This window comes from Elgaria multicarinata, chromosome 9 (assembly GCF_023053635.1).
Source record: "Elgaria multicarinata webbii isolate HBS135686 ecotype San Diego chromosome 9, rElgMul1.1.pri, whole genome shotgun sequence".
NCBI classification, from domain to species: domain Eukaryota; kingdom Metazoa; phylum Chordata; class Lepidosauria; order Squamata; family Anguidae; genus Elgaria; species Elgaria multicarinata.
The window spans coordinates 11,403,703-11,428,892 of NC_086179.1; the positions used below are offsets into that span (position 1 = coordinate 11,403,703).

The 25,190-nt window shown below is 43.4% G+C and overlaps 1 protein-coding gene across 9 annotated transcripts in view; it reads left to right on the top strand.

Annotated features, from left to right (window-relative positions):
- CELF2 (CUGBP Elav-like family member 2) overlaps window positions 1-25,190 on the top strand; it is a 403,350-nt gene that overhangs the window by 208,765 nt on the left and 169,395 nt on the right. The window lies entirely within an intron of this gene.

Genomic DNA, 25,190 nt, shown 5'->3' on the forward strand with positions numbered 1-25,190 from the left:
TATTTATTTATTACATTTCTATACCGCCCAATAGCCGAAGCTCTCTGGGCGGTTCACAAAATATTTTCCTAATATGTAAGCACCTGCTGCATCAGGTAGATGATGGGGACAGTCAGAATATTGGACATCCTGTTGCAGAGGTGATTATTAACCCCCCAAAACCCCAGGAAACCCTGTACAGTCCACAAACCCATGGTCAGTCTATGAAAAACCAGTTTCCCCTTTGATTCCTTCGGACTCTTCCTCACAATATGTAGGCTCAAACTCAGGTTTGCACGCCTGTTAGAAAATTATAGCCAATCCAGTCCGTCTAGCAAGTACAACTACATAATTTATGTGTTCCCAAACAGCCATTTTGCCATACCCATGTTTTACAGTTGTAGGATGCACTTAAAAAATAAAAATAGGTGTCCCCCTAAAATGTGCAATGCAGCATGCCCTAACCTAGTGCTCTCCAGATGAGTTAGACTACAACTGCCCTCATTCCCCAACAGCTGGGGATGATAGAAAGTGGCCATATTTGGACTCTTTGACGTAGGTCTGGTGGCCACTTTCCATCTCTGGGAAGAAAAAATGGGCTCCACTCCTTCCGCTGCACCACCAAATTGTGGAGGAGGGGAGAATGTGGCCTCTGGGCCAGGTATTACCCACCTTGTTTAATGGATAACCAAGCTATCAAAACAATATTTATCTCACCCACCTACCCTGGTAACATCAGCACACATGTCTGGACTTCAGTGCCAGATGTTTTTGTAACAAACCAAAATATCTTCAACTAGAGACACCCCTGCTCTTAGCAGAATGTCTTTCTTTCTCTATATTCTTTTTATTCCTCTAATGTAGCTCAAGAGACAGTCTTGAGAAGTCAGGAGACTGGATTTACTACAGTCCAAGCTGCTATGGATGAGCAGACACTAAATTGTTTTAGATCGCTCATATGCTAAATGAAGAGGCTGGTTCTATTTTCAAAAAAAATCAGATTTCCTGACTCATAGGAATACTTTCCTGCTAATCAGGAGATGATCTGAGAATTAGGACGGAGATAAAATGGGGATTTTTCATAAAATCTCTCCCCGCCTCCAAAAAAAAGTGCTCCCCGTTTTGGCAGTCTCTCACAGGATGTTATGAAAGATGTCCGTTATGTGGGGAATGGTGTCAGGGGGAAAAGAGGGAATGCATTCCTGTTGCTGTGGCAACCAGGCCAATGCTCATCACCACTTTATGTTGCACTGGTGGCCAATGAAATCAGCAGTTCATTGCAACAAGACTGAGGGTGTTTGTCTGGATGCCTCAGGAACGTGGCTTTATCCTCCCTTCCCATTCAGAGTGAGAGCAATGTGAAGGTTTTTTGTTGTGGTTCTTCTCAGTACTGTCAGCAAATAGACAGATCTGATTGGCTCTATGGTACGGTGATATCATGATGTGATCCCTGATGAGCTGGGATCTGATTGCAAGGAAGGTGAAGCCCCATGGGGCAAACCCACTGAAGGAGATGGCTAAATGGATGTTGACAAGTCAAAGAAAAGGCACAAGACGTGAGTAAGAATGTTGCCACAGACTTTCGTGACAAAAAAATGTTTGCCCACGAACATTCAGTCAAGCTGATCTGGATATTTGGTGGAGTTGCGCATTATAATAGCTAAAACCTGGCAAACAACATTGTATTTCATTTCTCAGTGGGTCCAGGCATTCTGTAGAGTGGTCATCATGAAGTCTCATGTGTGCATTTATCTATGAATCCACCATAATTTCAATTCACGGTGTCCAGCATTTTGTGTCTTCCCAGTGTCTATGTTTCAGAATGTTTGATTATTTTAGTTTGGGAAGATTTACTCCACCTCAGCTGTGAACAGGTAGGGAGGGATGGGAGAGAAATTCGTGCAGTTCCTATTTTAATGTGAACTTATCTCATTTTTCTCTTTTGAAGCAACGTATGAACCAAAGCTGAGTTAACCTTCAAAATTTGCACTTTTCCTAATTATCTAATGGAGTTATCCAATCAAAAAAATGCCTGCGCAAATGCATATATTAGGAGATAGTGCATTGTGAAAATAACGTTCAAAAGTGCTTAAAAATGTGCATTAGGCAAAATTGCATACAAACATTTTTTTAAAAAAAAATTCTCAGTCTGATAAAAGGAGCAGTTTTACATTATCTCTGTTAAGGAATTATGTCCTAGAAGTATTAAATGCATCTATTGAGATGCTAATCATAAATTTATTAATTGTGTCAAAGATCATAATAGCCTGACATTGGAGGGGGGGGGAACTCTATAATCCCTATGATAGATGTATAGTGGATGAAGTTGCTACAAAGGGTATAAGGTTGGTCAGATACAAATTTCTTTGTTAAATGGCAGCCATTTATTTATTTATTTGGAATATTTTTTAGGAGTCGGGAAGTTTGTACACATTTCTGTTTGGACGATAATGGAAATGAATTGTGATTTAGTCAATTGATTTTTTTAAAAAAATGTATCCATGTTTATTTTTCTGAATTTTTTAAAAATTTGGGAAGATCTGAAGATGGGGAAACTGAGAAACTGAGAGCAAATGCAATTGACACATTCTCTTTGAGCCATTTGTGAAGCTTCTGCCTGAGCTTCTTACAGATCCTGTCAAAAACAACAGAGAGCTTCTACGTTTCTCCTCTGCTGTCATTACCAACTGCCTTCTCTACCCTCTAACTACAAATGTCCTACTTCACTTGTTTGCCTGACTTCTCTGTGCTGCTGCCAATTCTGGGTGGCAGGAGCTGAAGGCAGAAGCAAAGAATAACGTTTTTTCTGGAAGCTGGGCTGGGGGTGGGGAATCCCACCGTTCTGCAAGCCCTAATCTCTGTAATTGGATCACATTTTGCAAAGACGACAATATGCCAAAATTGAACTTTATGATTTATAAACTTTTTAATGGGATCTGCAAGGCAATTTTCATTATCTTGCCATTTGTTTTCAGGTGTGGTGGGCATTTTTTAAAAAAACTTTTAAGAGATTGTTATTATTTCTTTATATAGATATCGGTTTACAGAATTTTTTGGTAGATATTGTATACTGATTACTGTTTTATTGTCCCTTTTATAAAGAGAGAAGAAATTTAGTCATGAACTCATAAGTAATTGATCAGACAGCACATAGTTAACCTATGGGATTTGCTGCTGAAAGATGTTGTGATGGTTACTAGCTTAGATTAGGCAAATTCAGCAATCCTATGCATCTTTAAACACAAAAAGGACCTACTACAACTCCCAGCATGCCTCAGGCAGCCAGGACTTTTTTTTGTCTAAACATGCATAGGACTGTGCCCTTTGACCATCAATGGTTATTATTCTGGCTGGCTCATTAGCAGAGACAGTACACTTCTCAATACCAATTGCTGCCAACGTGAGTGGGAACGTACCATTGCACTTGAATCATAGAATAGTAGAGTTAGAAGGGGCCTAAAAGGCCATCGAGTCCAACCCCCTGCTCAATGCAGGAATCCACCCTAAAGCATACCTGACAGATGGTTGTCCAGCTGCCTCTTGAATGCCTCTAGTGTGGGTTTCCCATGGGCATCTGGATGGCCACTATGTTAAACAGGATGTTGGACTGGATAGAACTTTGGTTAGATACTGGAAAACTCTTCTTCTGATCTTATGTTCTAAACCAGTGGTTCCCAAAGTGGGTGATACTGCCCCCTTAGGGGCGGTGGGATTGCATAGGGGGCGTTAAGAGGCAAGGGGCAGCAGGGGGCGTGTTAAGAGGCAAAGGGGCAGTAGGAGGGCGCTCAAGGTGGTCTTTCCAAGAAGCGCCTCTCCAGAAGGTCTTAAAACCCAGGAACATTTTTATGGGAGAAGGTAGTTTGTCCCAAGCCATATGGGGGAAGAAGCCACACATGTATTAATACCGTTTAAGAAGACTCCTTTTAACAGTGAATTGAAATGTTTCAAAAGCACCAAAACACTAATAAAGAGACATACTCTGTTTGGTGTGCCCCGCCACGCCGGCTGCAAAACAGAGGCATTCGCTCTCTTTTCCCTCCCTCCCTCGGCAAGCCTGCGGTGGGTGCTTCCCATTTAAAGGGTCCAACTGAGCTACAAAATGACATTGAGCTGAAGCCAAAGTTTAAGAAATCGTACCAGGAGTTTTGGTTACAGAAGGAAATTTCTGATCGCTATCCTGCACTATGGAGAGTGGTTCAGAAGCTCCTGGTTGCATTTCCAACATCATATTTGGTGGAATGTGGTTTTAGTGTGGTCTGCCTACTTCTCTCCAAGCAAAGAAATTGACTCCAGATTACTAAATGTGGTGATTTAAGACTCATGTTAAGTGACTTTAAACCTGACATTGGGAAACTGGTATCACTCCATCAAGCCCATCCATCACATTAAGAATTTAAAGAATAGTGAGGTGACCTACACTCGTTACTAAATGTGATATCTAATATTCTTGCTAAATGACTATCAGACTTTGAAAAGATGATATCACTGGATCAAGTTCATCAATTACGTTTAATTGAATAAACTAAAAAAATGTAATTGGATTTTGAATAAATATTCAATTAATTGTTACTGCTTTGAATTTTATTGTTATAATCTTCCTTAGTGGGTCGTTGAAATAGAGATTTGGTGGAACTGATCCCTTTTCAGATTGTTGTGATTGGGGGAAGGGGGCAGAAAAATCTATCCCTGTCCACATTCTCCACACACTGCATCATTTTGTAAACCTCTTATCAGGTCTCCCCTTCGCCTCCTTTTTTCCAGGCTAAACAATCGCAGCTCTTGTGAGCTTCCCTGGATCATTTCAGTTGCCCTTCTTATTCAAGGCATCCCAGCAATATTGGTGTTAAATTCTTTCTCTTCGCGGTGTTCTCAGCATGGGAGGGGGCTTTAGAGTAAGCGGTGGATTCCATCTCAGCTGCCCCCGCCTGTGTCCTAATTGCCAAGGCACAATATTGATTGTCGACTTATTAAAACCAAACGCACATATTTGCACAATACAGAATGTGCAAAACAACCTGAGACCTGTTGAGTGAAGGTCCCCCCACCCCTGCTTATTACCCTTGTCTTTCATTCATGCTTGGTTAACCACATCCTCTGTACCTGTCTGGGTAGAAGCAGAAAGGGAACAGACAAGATGGCGTTTCGTTACTTTCTTTTTCTTTTCTTAATGGATAAACTTTTATTGGCATTCAATCATCTTAAATCTCTTCACACTAGAATCTTTCTGTTTGCTATCTCTTATTCGTCGGAGCAAATAAGGCAGACAAACACTTCTTTCTACCTAGGGCTTGCCTTCCCTGTTCTGTGATTCCACCACCTCAAAATCCTGTGCATGTGACCTGTTTTCCCTTTCCAGTCATTGGCTCAACCTCTGTGATGTCACAGAATATTCAGAAACTTTACAGTTCCTAACAACGACTATGACAAAAACTACATCGTTGCTAAAACGTATATCTAAATCAGTGCAGGTTCAGCCAAGGAAAGACAATATGGATTATGGTAGGGGGGAACCTAGGTGCCGGGGACAAGTGTCTTAGTAACGGAGTGGGGACTGGGAGAGAGTGAGCTTGTGAAGCACAGGTGCTATGAGCTTGGCAGCGGCAGGGCAAAAGAGGCTAAGGAAGCAGGAGCAAGATGACGAAAAGCCATGGGGTGCCAGGGATCTCAGATGATGTAAGAACCTAAGAAGTGCCATGATGGATCAGACCAAGGGTCCATCTAGTCCAGCACTCTGTTCACACAGCGGCCAACCAGCCATCAGCCAGGGACCAACAAGGCAGGACATGGTGCAACAGCACCTTCTCACCCATATTCCCCAGCAACTGGTGCACACAGGCTTACTGCCTCGAATACTGGAGATAGTACACAACCATCAGGGCTAGTAGCCATTGATAGCCTTCTCCTCCAGGAATTTATCCAACCCCCTTTTGAAGCCATCCCAATTGGTGGCCATCACTACATCTTGTGGTAGTGAGGTCCATAATTTAAATACGCCCTGTGTGAAGAAGTCCTTCCTTTTATTTGTCCTGGATCTCCCACCAGTCAGCTTCATGGGATGACCCCATTGGGTTCTAGTATTTTGAGAGAGGGAGAAAAATGTCTCTCTGTCCACCTTCTCCACGCCATGCATAATTTTGTACATCTCTATCAGGTCTCCCCTTTACCTCCTTTTTTTCCAAGCTAAACAATCCCCGTACTGTAGCAATGGGACCCAGCTGCCTCATTCTCTGAGCAGCTCCCAAACACAGGGATTAGTTCTGAGTACCAACAGTGAACTGAGCTCCCAAAAATCAATTCATGTTTGACCCAGTAATCCAATTGAATGGTGGGGAGTCATTTTGCTGTTGTTAATGTTAAACAATGGGGAATCAGGTATCTTTGCTGATCTACTGCAAATTACCCAGGGTTCTACCTACCCTTGGTTTAGATCTGATTCTGGGAAGGCTTGCTCCTTTGCTTGGCTGGATTTTCATTCCAAAGGACCCGACGCCTATCCCGCGTATCACCCCACCAGCCCCCCAAGACCCAGCATCACAACAGCCATTGCCTGATGGAGTTTGAAGCAGTGTAGCTCAGGAAGAGTGGCTTGGAGTAAGGCGAGGTTGCAGGTCAGGCTGGTGATTGGAGCTCTACGGCAATTGGAATTAGAGATCGATACTATTTCGCTCTCTCAGTAAATGACTTTTGTACGAAAGTACCACTAATGCGTAATGCAGGTTTATGGATAAAGCAAGATGGCTCGCACGGGGAGAAGAATCTATGAGATGTGGAGGAGAGCGTTCACCTTAGTGCAGGATAAAAATGACCTTTGGAAGGAGGAGGGGGGAGAATATATTTGAGGTTTCGAGTCCAAGGATGCGATGAAGATGTTCTTCAGATTAGGGAGCCACAGATGTCATGAAAAGACATAGCTAGAATAGAACCCTGCACCGTGCAAACTGAAATATATTCAGGGCTAGGCATTCTGAACTGCCAAGAAGAGAAAAGGCACACACAATCGCACACTTTTTCTTTCCCCCAAACCACATTCATCATTTAGATCTATTCTATAGGAAATGGGGCCTGTGGAGAGAATCAGATAAAAAAGTCTGTAGGAGGACAGGCCTGAATCTGGCAAGGTTAACTGGAGTGTGGCAGATACAAGGAGGTTTGCTCTAAAAAGGCATTGGAAGAGCTGCTTAAAGAAGGGAGCATGCTTGTACTTGCAGCGAGAAGGGAGGGGGGGAGGTACAATTGAACTTCTGCAACGTCCAGAAGTGCACAGCAAGTAGACTGTGCTCTTTCAATTATTTTGTTAAACTTTCCCTTAAGAAAGGGAAACAGCAGCAGTTTATATAATTCTCTTTTCCAGGAAATGCTAGGGGACTTTTGTTGCTTTTTTCTAGATGTAGGGCACTTTTTTATGGAGGCGAACTGAGTCACGTGAAGATCCACCTGCAGTTGAAGTGATACAACCAAGGCTTAGTGCTAGGAGTGGACAGAATCACCCATGTCTGGCTCCGTCAGGAACCCGCCAAGCTGCCGCCACCACCGACCCCCACTCGCGGCATGGCATAAGCTTCTTCTCGGCCCAGCGAGTGCCTGACGAAGCTGCAGGGGTGCCTGCTCTTGTCCGGAGCCTCCACTGGGCACAACAATGGCGGCTCCAGAAATTGCACATTTCCAACATTGCATAAACGGGGCCTTTCCAGAGCCGCCATTGTTGCGCACTATCTGGGAATGGACGTGGAGACAATCTATAAAGTGTTCTTTGGGACATACTGGGTCTGTCAGTAGACACATTCACACACAGGGCTGGATCCAGACTTAGTCATACTTAGAATAAACCCATTGAAATCAATGGGACATGAGTTAATTTGATTTCACTGGGTCTGCTCGAAGTAAGACTAGGTCTGGATCCACACTGAAGGTAAATATGTGCCTAGAAACTGCAGTTGGCTAAGGATCCCTGGTATGTACTAGAGCACATTTACAGAAATTGCTCTTCCTTTCAATTGGTATGGGGCTCAACAGAGGGTCACATGGTTGAGGTGATGCAGACACCACTGCTCAATGGTAGAGCACATGCTTTGCATGGTGCCAGATTCAGTCCAGCTAAATTCAGTTTTCAGACAGGAGATTGGGATTTTCCAACCAACAAATGTATATTTGGGAAAAGTGCAGAGAAAAATCTGAGTATTCCTGAAAATAATGATGAATTGAATAGTATCAGGGAAACCACTTGCAAAAAAAATTTTAGGCAAAAATTCACACAAAGATTTATGCATTAAGACATAAAAAAATACAAATTTTCTTGTAAATGTTTTCCTCAACTTTTTCTGTTGGGATGAACCAAATGTAAGACTGGATAAATGAGAAATGGAGAGAAATGGAGAGAAACCGAAATTGACAGATTCATCCATCCCTAAATGTGGCCCAAGTAGGATAAAAGGCCTTAGAAGAATTCTGGTTGTTGGAACAAGTTGTATGTCTTGAAGTATCCAAGGTCCTGCAACTCCAGCCTGATCCTACCTCCTCTAGGGATGGACGAACTCGAAGGGGTCTGGTCTCAGCAGTCTCTTGATGAGGCGCTGCTGCTGCCCGCCACAGCCTGCGGGCTGCGTGAGCTCCTCCTGGCCTCGTACAACAGCTGCAGCCCCGTTGCAAGCCACCATTGTTGCACAAAATGGCAGCTCAGGAATTTTCGGAGAAATCATGTTGCATAAATGGCAGCCGTAAAGTGGCCACTTTACTCAATGTTACAGGTATGAACATATCATTCATACCTGTAACGTTGTGCCAATGGCTGCTTTATGGCCGCCGTTTATACAGCACAACCTTACAGGAAATGCCCCAGCCACCATTTTGTGCAACAATGGCTACTTGGCCTCGGGAAGGCTGCTCCGTCAGGTACTCTCCCTATGAGCTGCAAGGCACTCAATGGGAGTCCCACATCTTGGTGAGTGGGGGCTGGGTGCAAGGGAGTCCGTTGGACTCCTGGGCCCAATCAGGCACTCACAACATTCCTAACCTTCTCAGGTGCCAATCAGGCCCTGTGGAGTCCCACATCTTGTCCAGACGGGACACCACTGACCTTCGCACAAAACCATTTATTCACAACCCTTTGATCATGAATGAGATGTTTTTCAAGGAACTGGGTCATATATATTTTTTTCTTTTAAAAAGAATTCTTTGAGGGGGAAAGAGTGCATAAATTAAAACAGAACATTTCCATTAGGTTGCTCTAGCTTTCCCCTGTACCTCATTATCCCCTAATCTATGCCCATGAGTACAAAGTTTTAAGTGGGATGTGTCAATCTTTGACATCGTAGATTAAACTCGGTGGAGCATAAATGTATGATTATTTGAGAGGAGAGAGAACTAGAAGAACAGCGTCTGCTGTATCATATTTTATGGCTTTGGTTTTAAATAACGGATGTTATTTAGAGTGTGGCAATGTCTTATAGAAAAGTAAAATTAACTATAAAGAGAAGGGTATTTGTTTGTATAATAAGTTGCTCCTTAGCAGAATTAACACTGCGTGGCTTATATTTGAAAGAATAAATGAACTGTAAATTGCATTGGAAAGTGCAGGATGGCATGTTTCAGTTGTGTTCCCTTTTAATGAGCCCACCCAATTAGTGATCTCTAGGACAGATACCATAGATCCATGATTAAATTTTTAATTACTTTTAAGCCATAAAGCAGGGATGCAAACAATTGTACATGGTAATTTAAAACAAACATCAACTGGAATGTGTGTCTTGTGGGGGAGAGAAACCCACAGAGTATAAACACTGTCCCCTCTGGATGAAGAAATCAAATGAAGAAATCAAACAAAAGCCTGTTGAAATGTTACATACACCCAACATGGAAAGTGCCAGGAAATACAGAACTTGAACTGGAAGCCACACTGGACTGAGGCTGAAGGTAGACAGAGCTGTAAAGAACTTAATTCAATAAGTGCTCTGATGATTTAAAAAGGGGGGGGAGTATTTGTGTCGAAAATAGCCCTTTCAAGAAATGTTTCCCAAAAGGACACTTAAAGATACAAATGTTAACCTTTCTACGAAACTCTTTTCTGCTGTTATCTGCTGCTGCTTTGGCACTATTTTTCTCTGGCCATGTCTAGACCTCTCAGCATTCTGGGAGAGATGGGGGAGGATCTTGCAATTTTCTGATTGCGAGATCCTCCCCCTCAGTGCACACGCGGCCGTGTGACATCCCGGGCATCGCGCCCGTCGTGGTGGCCATTTTTTTTTTAAAGAAAGAAGAGCTGGAGAGCACAAGCGCTCCAGTGAAAATAAAAAGGTAAAAAAAAAAGATCCCTCTCCTCTCCTCACCCCCAGTGGGCACGAAGACCCTGAGGAACTCTGTGCCCAGTTTGCAGCTCCTCGCATTTACTCACGAGGAGCCAGGACAAAACCAAGACAGCTGCCCACACGACCCACGGTCTCGAGACCTTCTTGAGCCCGTGGGAAAAGTCAGGATTAAAGCCATCCCGGTTATCCCGGGGAAAGGGAGGGATCATCCATTCCTGATCCCAGGATCCCCTGTGCCTCATATGAATGGACAAGGATGATCCCCGGGATTACCCCTTGTGTAATACAGGATACTCTGATTTACAGTGATCGTAACCAATCCGGGATCATGTAGTGAATGTGAAGATGTCATAACATCATATTGGCAATCCGTTTTGACTATGTGCTGACATCACTGAGGGCAAACAAGACAATGCTTTTCGGACTGGTCATCGCATAGCTGATGCTCCCCAGTTAGTAATCTCTGCGGACAAATAAAGCCTGCATAGAGTGTCTGGAATGCTTCTTGAACTTTAATACTATGTTGCAATAAATCTCCAAAAATTATCAAAAAGAAAGAAAAGGAATCCCTTTCAATGCTGATGAAAATATTCCTCTCTTTCTCTCGTGCATGAGAAATAGCCTAGCTTGAAATTCTATTTCTCTGCTGCTTTGTTCCTTTCAATTTCCTCTCCATTTAATGTCAGGATATTTAAACAAGAGCTTTTCCTTTCTCTGTTTGCAGATCACAAGATATAAAATTATTGTTGTTTCAAGTTGGACAGCATTAACCTGAGCGATTCCGCAGGGCCCTCTGTTTCTATAGCAAAGTATTATGTGTTGTCTCTAGTTCAATTAGATTTTTCGGCCCCCTCCGTGTTGGTTTTAATTCACTCTGCTTGACGGTGTGGGAAACTCTGCATGGAGGCATCTCTCTCTCTCCCCCCCCCCCCTCCTCACCTCATCTGTTGGCTGGGTGGTAACCTGAGTTCTTCCACAGTTTGTGTTTAGCAGCTTAATGTCTTTTGTGCTGTCTTATCCCTCTCCTGGTGTACTCTAAATGCAAACCATCGCGTTTGAAATTGCTCTGTGTATGTGTGTGTAAGGAAGGTGCACAACAGAGGACAGGCCTGGGAAATGGAAGGATGCAAGGGCTATCTATAGTCAGTAACAGCAGGTCTCCTATTTGGTTGCATCAGTCCCCTTTACACCATCGAAACCGAAAAGTTCAGATGATATTCTCCAATCTACCTTGGCCTATAGGTGCAATGAAATTTCCTTGGCTGGGGTGCAGCCTGGGTGTCAGGACATGGTATGGTTGAGCAGATGGCAGGGTACCAGAGCCCTGGAGGGCCTACAAAGGCTTAAACTGTCATCCTTTTATGCCAGGGGCAATGAATTTCTTTCAACTCGAGGTCTGCATTTGGTTTAAGACTGGGTGACCATATGAAAAGGAGGACAGGGCTCCTGTATCTTTAACAGTAACATAGAAAAGGGAATTGCAGCAGGTGTCAATTGAAGTGGGTGAAATTCCCTCTTCATCACAACAGTTAAAGCTACACTAGCTATAGTAGAGTGGCCAGATACAAAAGAGGGCAGGGCTTCTGCAGCTTTAACTGTGTTGATGTAGAGAGAATTTCACCCTCTTCAATTGACACCTGCTGAAATTCCCATTTCTCCATTACAGTTAAAGATACAAGAGCCCTGTCCTCCTTTTCATATGGTCACCCTAGTTTAAGAGAAGCTCTCGGGGTGGATGCGACGTTACACCAATACTAGGCCCGCCGCATAAACCGTTCTCAGGCCAAGCATCACCACTTGAAAACCTGAGGGAGGGTTAAATAAAACCTTTCCCCTAGCTATGAGGGAAACAGGTTAAATATAGGATCTGTTTTTAAATGTACTGTGGGTATATTCTGGTGTGGGTGTTTGATAACTGTGAGGCAGGTCAATAATGCCAAGCTGACATGTGGTATTTAGTAGCTAACAAAATAATAAGTTCATTGTCATGTTAAAAAGCTTTAAATGAAAATATAATGCTTCCAATCCTGCGTAAGCAAACTCTCCACACACCAACCACCTCTCTCTCTCTCCACACCAATCTTAAATCCCTAGCAATTAATCTCCTCTCACTCCACAAACAATTCCAATCTCCACTCCCAACAACAACCAACAACTAACATCCCAACTTAACATAACATAAACTCACTCCTCCCCTCCATCACTCTTTATATACTCCTTCCTCTCACCCTACCTATTACATCACAAACCACACCCACTCAGCTCTAACGTTCCATACCCACCAGACATACTAATCCAGATGCATACAGGATACTCAGTTGTGGGGTAACGCCACAGTGGAGTCTAGTGGTGGGCATGGCCAAACAAGAGGGGTGGGGTGAAAGGCCAAAGGGGCTGGACCAAAATACCAGCTGATGTTAACTTAAAGGTCTTCTTGCCAATGACTGAGCTGAAGAGTAGCACTTCAACATCTCAAAATGGAGGGAGGGAGACATGTGCAAAAGTTGGAAAGCCACCTAATGATCGATAGCTGGGGAAGAGAGGGTAAGGTCAGGAAGGTGGCATGGCCCACTGGGGAATTCTGGAAGGACAGACTGGGACTCCAGGCAGATTGGATACCCCTCGTGTGCATAGTTTGGAATCTAGTTTCTGCTGGCACAACATCAACCCTGTTCAGATGACACGCTCAGCCACAACGGTTAAGCATTTTGAGCTACACATGATGGCTTAGTGTATCGTGTGAACCATTCCTAACCATACTGACTACAAAACCATGGTTTAAATACACTCGCTAGCCATTTTCTGCAAAAGGCCTAACCATGGATTGGCGTGTTGTCTGAACAAGCCCATTATTTGTGCTAATGGAATGCAGTTCGATACTGCTCCACATGTGCTGGTGTGGAAATTTGAGAAGGGGGTGACTGACTATATAAGCAGCCTTGCTCAAAATGTTAAAAGCAGAACTGAGGTAGACACATTACCCCATCTTTCTTCATTTATGCTGGGCCATCCCTTCATAGGCTTCTCCAAATCTGTTTTGAACGCAGCCCATGTTCTTTCCTTCTACCTACTGCTTGTCCCAGAATGTTGCACCTCAAAAACATGGGAGATGAAGCTGTTCCCACTCAACCCTTCCTCTACCCTGCCTTGTCTGCCTTTGCTTTCCTTCAGCCCCACGCCACTCTCTGAAGACTGCTAGGCCTGCTCAAAAAAATATGCTTCTCTTTCCACTTTCTTAAGGAGAAACAAAGCGGATCCTTTATTCAAGGGCACGCTGATTATGCTGTTGTTCCACTGCTCTAAATTGTGATCGCTCCATTGTTTTCAGTCTTACAACGGCTCTGAAAAGCCTACAAAATTTCTGTGGGGGAAATACTCGGAGGCTCTCTGACATGTTCAACTGCATTACGTCTGCTGTTGGTTCTCTGCCCATCTGTGCAACTGCCGTTACAATGGGATACGGATGTAAAAAAAAAAAAATCCAGTCCCAAGTAAATTTGTGTTGGGCATCAAATAACACATGTACTTGGAAGACCACATGATGTTGGCCATGAAGTGTGCACCTAGAGATTCCACCGTATGTATATATTTACTAGAGAGATGACTAAGTAGTGGTGGAAATATACATCTAATTGCCAACATGGCCCAGTTTGGAAGTTTGAAACATGCAAATAGAGGAGAGAAGAGAGGGAGAGGATTGGTTTATTGGCTACTGATGTCACAATGACCCCCTAAGCATTCACTGAGCAAGACAATCACTTCCTGCTGTTCCTAGAAGGTGGAGCATTTGACAAAACCTTTCCCATTCAAATGGTCACAAGTTTCCTCAAACCATTAAATGCAGGCTCCAAATAGTTCCAATTCCAAAAAGCAATACTTTGGAATGATTAATAAAGTACCAAGATTAAATTCTAGAAGGTTGCCTTTTTTCTTCTTCTTCAAGGTTACAATGTCCTCTCTTTTAAAAAATGCAATTCTTTGTGGGGTGGGGAATGGCTAGGTTTCTATAGAGCTGATGCCTTTTATTTGTTGCTTTTAAAGCGTTGTGTTCGCTGAGGGTGCCACATCCCTAAATAAATAACCATGTTGCCTGCTTTCTCCTATCTATTAAAGTAATTAAATGCTGCGTTTACTGAGGAGAGGCGGGGAAACCCAGCACATATAAAGACAAATGTTCTTTAACAAAGGCTTTGTTTTCAAATGGAAGCAGCTCTCTCCTTGAAGTGCTAAACCTAAGGAATGGTTTCTGAACGGCCTCTGCTTCTTAGCTGGGATTGCATTTTAAAAGTTGCTTTCATCCCTATCTTCTAATATTTTAATGATCTCCGTTTCAGTTGTAGCTTTCCCCAGCCGTGGCTTAAAAAAATTCTTATACATTCATCAGGCATTATGGTAAGACTCCAAGGGACAGCCTATTCTGGATAGAAACAGTCTCTCTCTCTCTCTCTCTCTCTCTCTCACTGTGTGTGTGTGTATTTGCCTAGCTAATATTTAAACAACTTAAGACAAGAAACTGAACTCTGCTACATGTTATGTATGAATATGTCTTGGAGTTCGGTGCAATATCGTACTTAAATAGAAACACATGCTATCTTATTTAAATGTAAATGTGCATGACACTTTACACAAGTTAAAATATATTGAAGCTATTAATGGCATAAACTGAAGGATGGTTTAAGTAATTTCTAAGAAGAGCAACAGTTCCCTGGCTCACGCTATCGTGCATTCCTACAAATGTGACATCCGCTCAGTGTAGAAAAGACGTTGCTACATGGGAGAGAAACATATACAGTGTCCCAATATGTTAAGTGGTGATGTTCAACATAAACGATCTCAGGGTACTGCCTTCAGATCATTTGGTAGTTTGAAGATATTACAGGAACTTGTGCTAATTTGAAAGATAAACTTCTGCATCCAGGTTGACCTAGATAGGACCATATGAGGCTGACTTATACTGGGTCAGACTGTTTGTCCATCTAGCTGAGTTTTGCCTACTCTGGCTAGGAAAAGTTCTCTGGGATCACCAGGAGTCAGTCTGTAACCACCCAGCGGCATTAGGACCCTCCCTCAGCAGAAATTGGTGAAGCTTAGGGTGACCATATTTTGGAAACCAAAAAGGAGGACAAAATGGCCGCCCTCAGGAGGCGTGGCCACCCCAACATGCCCACCCCCAAGGCGGTGCCAACACAACATGTCCGGCCCCCGAGGGGGCGTGGCCTTGGTCACATTTATTTATTTATTACATTTTTATACTGCCCAACAGCCGAAGCTCTCTGGGCGGTTCACAAAAAGTAAATGATAGCAACCAATGAGTAGCAAAGGCACACAACTACTGTAATAATATACTAAATACTAAAAAAGGAACTTACACTTATATAAAACCATTTCTTTATTTTTTATAACATAATAAACAACCACAACAGTCATAGTACTAGGGTGACCATATTTGGGAAACCAAAAAAGAGGACACCTAGTGTGTGTGTGGGGAAGCAGCTTTCTGAGTCCTGCAGAAAGTACATTATTCCCCCGCCACCTTAAAGAACCTGATTGGAGTGGAGGAGGGGAAAGGATTTCATTCTGCACCACCACCACCCTCTCCAATTGGGGCCTTTTCTATAATGTCCACGAATGACCCACTTTCCCCTTTAAGACCTCAATTGGAGCTCGGGGTGGGGGAATGATGTGCCTCAAGAAAGCATGTCATTCCCTCCTGCTATGCTAACGGCAGCCTTAAAGGGGAAGGTGTGTCATTCCAGGACATTATTGAAAATGATAGAAAATCCCCCCTGACACCATGGAAAGAACAAAAAACAGGACAAATCCGGGGAAATCCTGACAGTTGGTCACCCTAGTGAAGCTCAATGGCTGCTCTCTCCATGGGGCCTTCAGGAAAGCCAGCCACTGAACATGCCTGTAGTTCAGTAGCCTTGGAGAGTGAGCACAAGAGAGAGTAGTGTGGTGGCCTTTCTCCTATGGAACTCCCTGCCTCTGGAAATCAGGCAGGTGCCAACTTTGTATTCCTTCCGGTGCCTCCTGAAAACATCGTTGTTCCAGGAAGCTTTCCCTTCATGACTAGCCATGGTTTTATTGCACTTTTGTTTCTTTTTAAAAAATGAATTTTTAATTGTGTTTTTATTCTTTTATTTATTCGACTTATGTCCACCACTCCGAAATTCTTGAACGGGGAGCGGTATATAAATATTTTAAATAAATAAATAAATAAATAAATAAATAAATAAATAAGATAATTTATGTGCAATCCTGTGTATGTCTACTCAGTTAGAAGTAAGTTCCACTGAGATCGATGGGACTGATTCCTGGGTCAATGTGTAGGGGATTGTAGCCTACAAAAGAAGGGAAGATGGGTGGAAGGATGAAAGCAGAGAAGGAAGAGGGAATAGCTGAACAGATTTTCTTAAGCATCTTTGCCTGATTTGGATGGTTGGTTGGAAACTTTAGCACATGAAAAGAGGAAATATGGTGCATAATGTGAGTGAGGGCTTAGCCCTAGTAGTTATTTTCAGTTGCAGGACTCAGTCCTTCAGTATGTGAAGTAATAAGAGCATGTAGTGAATGCCTTGTAGTGAATGTGTGTAGCATCAGGACAGTGGAAGCAAATCCCATTTTAATCCAGGTAGTTGTCATGGTATTATGATGAATTAAGTGAGTTTAAAACATTAAACTCTGCACGTGTGTGGTCTTTCCTCTCCCTCTTTTTTATATTTATCAGGGTTGCAAACCCCTCCTCCTCCTCCTCCTCCTCCTCCTCCTCCTCCTCCTCCTCCTCCTCCTCCTCCTCCTCCTCTTCTTCTTCTTCTTCTTCTTCTTCTTCTTCTTCTTCTTCTTCTTCTTCTTCTTCTTCTTCTTCTTCTTCCAGGGGTCTGGAAACAAAGCCCTATGAAGAGAGACTGAAAGAACTGGGCATGTTTAGCCTGGAGAAGAGAAGATTGAGGGGAGACATGATAGCACTCTTCAAATACTTAAAAGGTTGTCACACAGAGGAGGGCCAGGATCTCTTCTCAATCCTCCCAGAGTGCAGGTCACGGAATAACGGGCTCAAGTTAAAGGAAGCCAGATTCCAGCTGGACATCAGGAAAAACTTCCTGACTGTTAGAGCAGTACGACAATGGAATCAGTTACCTAGGGAGGTCGTGAGCTCTCCCACACTAGAGGCCGTCAAGAGGCAGCTGGACAACCATCTGCCAGGGATGCTTTAGGGTGGATTCCTGCATTGAGCAGGGGTTTGGACTCGATGGCCTTGTAGGCCCCTTCCAACTCTGCTATTCTATTATTCTTCCCTCCCTCCAATATATTAGGAATGTGGCAGGTGTGAGACACGGAAAGGGAGGGGGATGTTTGAACTGTGAAATAATACACACAATCCAGTGGAGGCTGGTGTCTCTGATTTTGGTGTTGCTGTAAATCCATTCTGGGTTTCAGCCAACATTCTAAAGGAGTTGTCCAAGGTACTGAACCTATTTTGAGGTTGGGTTTCATCATCTTGGATAGCTCAGAGTTCTAGCTGATTCTGACTGAAACCCAGAATGGATGCACAGCCCCACCAAAATCGGAGTCACCAGCCTCCACTGCTACCATCTTAGAAAGGAAGCACTGTAAGGTTATTGAGTCTATAAAAAATGTAAATTGCTCCACTGGGTTCTGTAGCCCCCAGTCTTCCATGCAAACCTGGCAGGGCCTGGACTCGGCAAAGTTGAATTGTGTGTGTGTGTCTATGGAGGTGAAGCTTGCTGTGTAAAAATGAAGATGGACGAGGTAGGAACAGAGCAGAAATCTGTTCAATTAGCATTTCACTGCACATGTACCTAATTTTGCTTTTGTGAACCAATGCACAAACGGAAACTTAGTCATTTTTCGAAATTTGCCCTTCTCCAAATTTTGCAGTGGTGTTCTCTTATTCAAAAGCCATGTACAAAGATGCACACCATAAGGAAAATAACGTTAGACATGCATTTTATTAGGACGATTGCTTGTAGAAAATGTGTATATTGGGAAAAAAATGTATACGTGAACGGATGTATTAGTAGAAATGTGCTCAGAAATACTTATTAATGTTCATGCAGACTTTTTTAAAAATAATCCCAAATTTACGATGAACCAAACTTAAGGCTGGAGAAATTCTCAAAGTTCAAGATGAACCAAATTTTATATTAAGAAAAGGGGAAACCGAGAGAAAACAAAATTGACAGATTAATCTATCCCTAGGAAGTTGTGTGTGTCCTGATAGGCTATTTCACTTGCTAGATCCCTAGTTGTGGAAGTCAAGGCCAGATCTACACCTTGTGTCCAGTCATTACGAATGTGGAATAATAAGCAGGATATAACACTATGAAAGCAGTATATGAAAGGTGTCCTGTATTCCAACAGTTATCAGAAGTGAAGAGCTAGCCCCGCTCTACAGCAAAACATGCCTATGCAAGAATTCTCTCTTCCTTTTTACGGCCGATCTATTTTTCCCATTACTTTTATTGCACCTCCACCTGTTGGTCAACTCATGCCATGGTCCTCATGTGCAGTGCTAGTTCTGTGTTTCCTCTCCCTGGCACACAGCGTTTCTTTCAGGAGCTCAGAGCCAAGGGCTGGCAAGTACCTGTGGCAAAGAAGCTGAAGTCAGGCAGGTAGCAGGCAGGCAGCTGGCCAGACCCATCAGGCCATCAGCTAATCTGGCATCACAGAGGGATAACCTGGTGGCATCCACCACGAACAAGTTGCCCAGACGCAAGGAAGGAAGTGGATCTAGGAATGTTGTGACGGGCCATGGCAAGGGATTGGCTTTCTGGTATCAGCAGAATTTCCTGTACCAAGAGGTTCCTGGGCTCTGGTGCAAATATTCTGGTGTGAGAGGCCTGTAGTTCCATCTTTCCCTGCACCAGAATCTCTACTGGCAGAGGGCGTGGCATGTAGCATCAGGGCCAATGTCAAGGATAGGTATGGTTGGGTACTGGCTGAGGGCCCACATTACAGCAGGGGCCTATGGACAGGAGTCCCTTGGATATTCTCCTCCTCTTCGCCATTGCAGCCTGTTCGTTCACCCGTCTCTCACTTTGGCCAAGACGGCAGTGGTGGCGACGAGAGAGAACAGTCAACACCATTACCTTCTTGCTCACTGGCTGTCTACTAGTCAAAGTAGTGGTAGAAATCATGAGGAAGAGGAGGAGGAATGGCAGCTGGTGACCATGGTGATGAGAAGGGAGCCCATTGAAGGTATCTTGCCCAAGGTCCCTAAAAGACCTGGAGCCAGTATTGTGCAAGACTTTTAGTTTGGGTCCCATGGCTCCTGGCCATTTCTACCCTGGAGCTGCCTCTTTCTAGCAGCATCTCCGACTCTGGCGTGGAAACTTTCTACCCCAGGCTGAAGAATGTCACAAAGACAAGCAGGGCGCTACACGTAGTGCCTTTGGGAGGGCACCATGCAAAAGGGCTGTTTCAAGTAGATTCTGCATGGCCACATCTGAACCAGTCAGCCCTTATTTCCTTAATAAGTGAGCTCCATTAAGCAATAGCCAAAGACACCAACAATCCCAAAATTCTTTCCACTAATATTGATGAATGAAGGATCTACGCTTGCGTCCCGGTCAAATAGTCCAAGGCGGGTGGAAAAACCTGCTTAAGTGCTTGGCCAACAGGTCTGCATGCACACAGACACACAGACCGCACCGGCTTCGCTCCAAAATTAATTTGCCATTACCCAGGTGCAATGCGGTATGCTTTATTGGCAGAGAGGAAGGCAGCTTTCTGTACGTTCTCTGGGAGGCACGAAAGTCATCATGTAGTCAGTGAGACAGTAAACAGTCATTTCCAATCTGCTAATATTTTATGTGAACTGGCACTGGATGTTGTATATCATTTATCTTCCTAATCCTTGTTCCACATTGCCTCCCACTTGAGGCCAAGAACATTACAGCTGGGCTAGCAAGTGGGTGGAAAAATAGCCTTATTATTAACTGAAGTTGAAAACATAATGGGTTTTTTAATGTCTTCATTCACAGATGCAGTCAGACTAAATACTTTAAGGACTTTAAGTATGACAAAAGCATCCATTTCTTTAAGGGAGAAAATATCCCATTGTCCAGGCACATTGCAGGGGCAGACTCCTTTTGGACAAAATTAACATTTTGTGGGGAATGGTTTGGGGCAGGGGGCCGGAGGGGGTGGGGCTTGGATGTGGGTGAATATCTTGCCTTGCCTTGCACAATACATTCTCCCGCAGTCTGCAGCCTTCTTGTGCTTTCGTTAAATTTATTATTTATTCATTACATTTCTATCCTACCCATTAGCTGAAGCTCTCTTGGTAGATTGAAGGGATAGGAACCTCTCGTGCAAGCACTGAGTCATTACTGACTCTTGGAGGGACGCCAGCTTTTGCTGACGTTTTCTTGGCAGGCCTTATAGTGGGGTGGTTTGCCGTTGCCTTCCCCGGCCGTGATTACCGACCTCGGGAGGATGGAAGGCTGAGTCGACCCGAGCTGGCTGCCTGAAACCAGCTTCTGCTGGGATCGAACTCAGGCCGTGGGGAGAGTTTCAGCTGCAGAAACTGCTGCTTTACCGCTCTGCGCCACACGAGGCTCTCTTGGTAGATTAGGGGACAAAAATTAATCATTCTAGGGAAAACGCAGGCAGCCAGGGTGGGTGCAGAACAATGAAGAGATGTAAAATAGGAAGGAAAGAAGAACCCTTGGCTACCTCTTTAATGATAAGCTCAAAAACACCACCAAAAGAAATTCTAAAACACTCTGAAAATGAGGCAGAAAAATGAAAGCCTCCTTCACAGGGAAAGACAGCCTTTCGGGAAACTGGAGAACAGATTTTGGCACAGCACTAGTAAAAATGGAGTTTGATGCATGCACAATTTAAAGTGTTGTTGTTTTAACAAATATGGGTTGTTTTGTATTTTAGGGGAGGGGATTGCCAGTTGCATCTTACCTGAATCCTCAGTGTAGCTTTGTTGTGGGCTAGAACACATCCTGCCTAGCCTTAATTTTTAACTCGTCCTACACCACTGGGCTGTTCTGAGGAAGAGCAAGATAAAAATGGTGAGGCCATCTGTTTTGTTGAAGTCATCATGGATGATGGTTGGTTTACCAACCCCCATTTCATTTCAGCATGGTTGGTTGTGCTGGCAGAGAAACTAACCAGTTGTTTCTGTATGGCGAGAGGAGAAGTAAAGGAAGATCATTTTGTAGCAGCTTGGCACTCATTCTTAACATTTTGTTTAGAACTGAATACAGGAGATGGCCCTCCAGATAATCAGTTGAAATTTTGGCATAGTAGATTTTAGTTTGGTATAGGAACGGACTAATTAACAATAGATATAATAGTCTAATTGACATAATGTATATGTGTGACTGTATTTGAAATGTTGATATAATTACTTGTTAAAAAAAATTAAAAAAATGAGGAGGGGGAACACAGCTTTCAAGAGAGCTTTACGCACAGGAGGAATACAGACGGGCCTTAGAATGTGGTTCTGGGGAAGAACCCTGCCACGACACAGGCTCTGAACACCAGACCTCACGTCTGCCACCACTTCTTATGGGGCGACACAGGCTCTGAACACCAGACCCGGCCGAGGCTACTCCCTGCTCAAGCCAAGCACCACCGCTTGATACGCCTGAGGCAAGGGATAAAGCCCACCTTCCTCCAAACTATGTGGAGAAAGGGGTTTAAAATGGAGAATGGATTTTAATATATATAATAATGCGCTGTGAGTTATATCTGCTTAGGTGAATGATTGTCAGAGTGGGTGCTGAATGTGTAAACTCAAGATGATAAATGCCAAACAGACACGTGGGATTTTTGTTGTAGTTTTAAAACAAACGATCAAAATTTATTTTTAGAAGTTCATAAGCTTTGTTTCAAATAACAACATTTAAAAACCTTTTTGAAACCTTCCATACAATCCTGTCACTCTCACATTCGCGCTTTCCTTTTTCTCACACAATCACTCTTGAACTTTCTTTATTATCAGTATTGAATAATATACTTCCACTACGTGCACACCACACTCTAAAGACACCACTCACTACACTGACTCTCAAATTTCCCAGAACTTTAGTACCATAAATACAGAGAGCGCTACAGACTCTAAGAGTACCTAACAAGTCTCCCTGAAAGGTTCTCTCCTGAAAAGAACAAGAACAAGAACTCTCCATCCCCTGAGTCCTTCCCTTATATATCACTCCTCCCCCCTCCCAAGACATTCTAACTCTGCCCACTTAGGCCAACATTCTAAAAACCACAGACTTACAAACTGTAGACATATATTTGGAATTGACTTGTGGGGTGTAACGCCACAAACCCAATAAAGGACTGGAAAGCATTTTGCACATCAGCAGCATTATGTAAACGTTCATGTGATTCCTATTGTTATATCAGAATGTTGTTGACATTCATAAATGGTTTGTGACTTTATACTGGGCTTGGTAGATATTTAGTTCCATGGCGGTGAGCTCAACACAACTAATCTGAGACCTGCTGTTGCACACGGAAAGCTTATTTTCTTTTAAGACTGATGAAATTAGAAAAATGATGATGTGTGCTCATTTGCATCAACTTGGTGGACTGGAGCTTAGGATATCCAATAACAGGAAAGCCTCTCATTATGACATTTGGAGGGGGGGAATCAGATAGACACCTGGCAATATCCTTCTCTCATCCCTTTACTGCAGCGGAAAATATTATCAGAGAGGCAGGTATCAGCAACTCTTCTACAGCTGGTAAAGGCAGAGTCTTAGAGACATAGCTTTTAGCAGAAAAATGAACAAAATGCAAAACATTAAAAAGGTACATTTTCAATATACATATCAAAAACCTTATACTCAATGCACAATGATCTTCTCATTCAAAGTGTATTCTTTACATTAAACAACAGGGGTTGACTTTCTTTCGATTTTGACAAAAGGGAAGTCACTTATTAGCCATCAATAGCCAAATAAAGGAACCGTAACTAAGTGGTAAAGGGCAATTTCAAAGGTCCCATGTTAGATCTTCGGCATCTCCAGGTAGGACAGGAAAAATGCCTGTCTGAAACCCAGGAGAGCTGCTACCAGTCAGTGCCGACAAAACTGGGCTAGATAGGCCAGTGGTTTGACTCAGTATAAGGAAGCTTTCTATGCTCCTCTTGGGCATTATCCAACAATGTCATTCCACAACCTGAAATAATGCTAGCCAAGCTCCGATGAACGTTTCAGTTGCACAAGCGATTGACCATTCCACTTGTGCAGCCGGTTGTGCAACAGGCCATACAATGGGTTGTGCAAGCACAACAGATTGCACAAAAGTTATGCACAACTGGTCACACAATGGGTTGCGCAAAGCTAATGTTAAACTGCTTGTGCAACTGCAGTGCACAAACATAACTTTAGTTGGAGTCTCCTCTTGCGCATAGTTCGGAACTTAGTTTCTGCTAGCACTACATCATTTGCGCTAGTGGAATGACACAGTTGGATACTGCCCCTTGATTCTAGAGCTGCCTCCAAATCTTAGAGTCTGTCTTTTTTTGTAAAGTGGAATTTGGAAAAGATTATGGGTGAAACCAACCCTCTAGGAACTCTTGGGTCCTGAGCATATTAAGTATATTGTTTTTCAGTTATGCAATTAACCCCCAGTTCCTCTCCCCAAATCCTTATCCACCTTGATCAGAACAGTTCAATGGAGGAAATACAGACATGAGATGCCTTTGTGTGATAACCAACAGATTCATGTTGAGCAGATTCTAGACATATGATAGACCTGGACAGAAATAGGGATATTAAAATGAAATGAATCAAGCTCAAATAAAGCTGTCTTTAAATCATTTCTAATACTGTCATCTGAATAAAACCTCCCCCTTTCTGCTGCATGGAATTATCTCCAGAAGAAAACCGCTCAGGTTTTTTGGTCCAGATGCCCTTAGTGCATCCCTGAGGCAGAGTCAAGTTTATCAGGACCATGGACAGATATATGCTGGCTGGAGCTCACTCTGGAAGAGCTGTTGTCTCAGCAACATGTGACTTTATGAAAGCTGGTGGATCCGAGCCTCCTATTAAGCCCACCCCCTCTGAGCAGCTGTCTGTCTCTTAAAGGGCTTCATTCTGCAGCTGTTGGTTCCTCAGACAATAGGAGTGCTGTATCTGGGGGGAGGAGGGGGGCTCTGAGTCTGAAGAGTCTGATAAAGCCACGTCCTCTGGCCTGGATTTTCCCCAGGTAATGGATAGTAGCTCACTGGACAGTGCCTCCTCAGAGTGCTCCTCTGAGCCAGAGAGGGGATCAAGGCCAGAGAACATGAAAATTCTCTGTATAAAAAAGAACCCAACACCTCATTGGGTTGAGCTGGCCTTGACTGGGCTTTAAATTGGATCATCTAGAAGGTCCTTGCGATCAGGACATTTTGCTGCCCCCTCTTCCATTCTTTGTACAGAAGTTGACTGGACGGGCAATTGAATCTTACTTAAACACACGTAACAAGGACCATGTCCTCCACTCCATCTGAAGGTGGTAGACTAACTAAGGGGTACAGGACATGTTGTATGGCACATTCAACCCTGTCCTTCAACACCTTTCTGGCTATCTCCCTCCTTCCACCAATATCTGCTGCCTGAGGCAGCTGATTCACTTTACCTAACGGCTGGGCCGATCATGCTTAGAAGAATAAGTCTGCTATTTGATGAAGACTTTTTTAAGGACTCAAAGTACCAATTTTTGATAACTTCCTACATTTGCATGATTCATGAAGATTGAATGGAGGAAGCTTAATTGGGAGTTAAAATGTTAAACCGGCTAGCGGCAACTTTCTCACATTTTCTGAGCAACGTATTGAGAAGCATCAGATGTTGCAATAAAGCCGGGTAGGTTTTATGGTGTTAATATGTTTTTGGTGTTGTTATTGAGGTTCTCCCCCCCCCCCTTTTCCTA